We start from the raw sequence: 998 nt of genomic DNA, 5'->3' as shown, positions 1-998 counted from the left end.
CATGGTGGCACAGTAGGAAACCAGAGTGTGTGCAAAAGTGGTCCACACTCAGGAAAACCATCTCAGAGCTGAGCTGAACCACCCGTGTGTCTGGACAGGAGCCCCTTCCAAGCTTGAGGAGGGGTCCTATGTCCCCACACATCACTTGTCCAGCACGATGGACACTGGGATGTTGCTGCTCTCAGGACGGCAGGTTCTGAGACCACATTTTGATATTAATTTAATCTCTGACTCTGCCTTTGTGAGCATGAAGCTGACTGCACCATTTCTGTGGGGTCAGCAGGAAATACGTGAGCACAAACACATTCTCATGCGAATCTGCCTCCATCTCCCTGTCAGCCAGCTCATAGGCACCATCCCCTCTGCCCGGTGCACGCTCGTGTGCCCTCCCCACCTGCTCATCCTGCAGAGTTAGCATTGCCTCTGAGTGCCATGACAGGGCCAGGGACACCGCTGCCCCTTCCTTTTACACATGCACATGCAAACGAACACACGTCACCATGTGCTACCTGTTTCTGCCACAAGGCGGGTATCCCAACATGTGTCCTCTCTTCTGATTCCCCTCTTTGTCCTCAGATGAAACAGGGGCCAGTCTCGTTCAAGCAGCCCTGGGACCCAACAGAGGTGTGACATGTAGGTACTGATCTGAGTGGATTATGCCTGAAGCCCTGTTCCCCCATCAAAGAACAGAAGCTCCTCTCATGTTTGCAGCACAGAAGAAACATTGATGGAGGGACCTGGGCATGGGAGCTCCCAATGGTGAGTCAACAGCCCCAGAACAAACTCCTATGCCTGATAACACATGGCCCCCATCCCACAGGGATATGGCAGAAACCCCTCATGGAGGCCAGCAGCTGTCACTGGACCAGTGCGCATGGTGACACCATCCCTGGAGGTCCTCATGTGTGGACCCACTGTCCATCTCCAGGTTACTGGAGTCCTTATCTGGAAGTCCCACCAGGCACGAGAGGAACAGGGGTGACCAGGGCTCCAGGACA

This window comes from Lutra lutra, chromosome 3, assembly GCF_902655055.1.
Source record: "Lutra lutra chromosome 3, mLutLut1.2, whole genome shotgun sequence".
Taxonomy (NCBI): Eukaryota; Metazoa; Chordata; class Mammalia; order Carnivora; family Mustelidae; genus Lutra; species Lutra lutra.
This window is presented reverse-complemented; position numbering follows the sequence as displayed.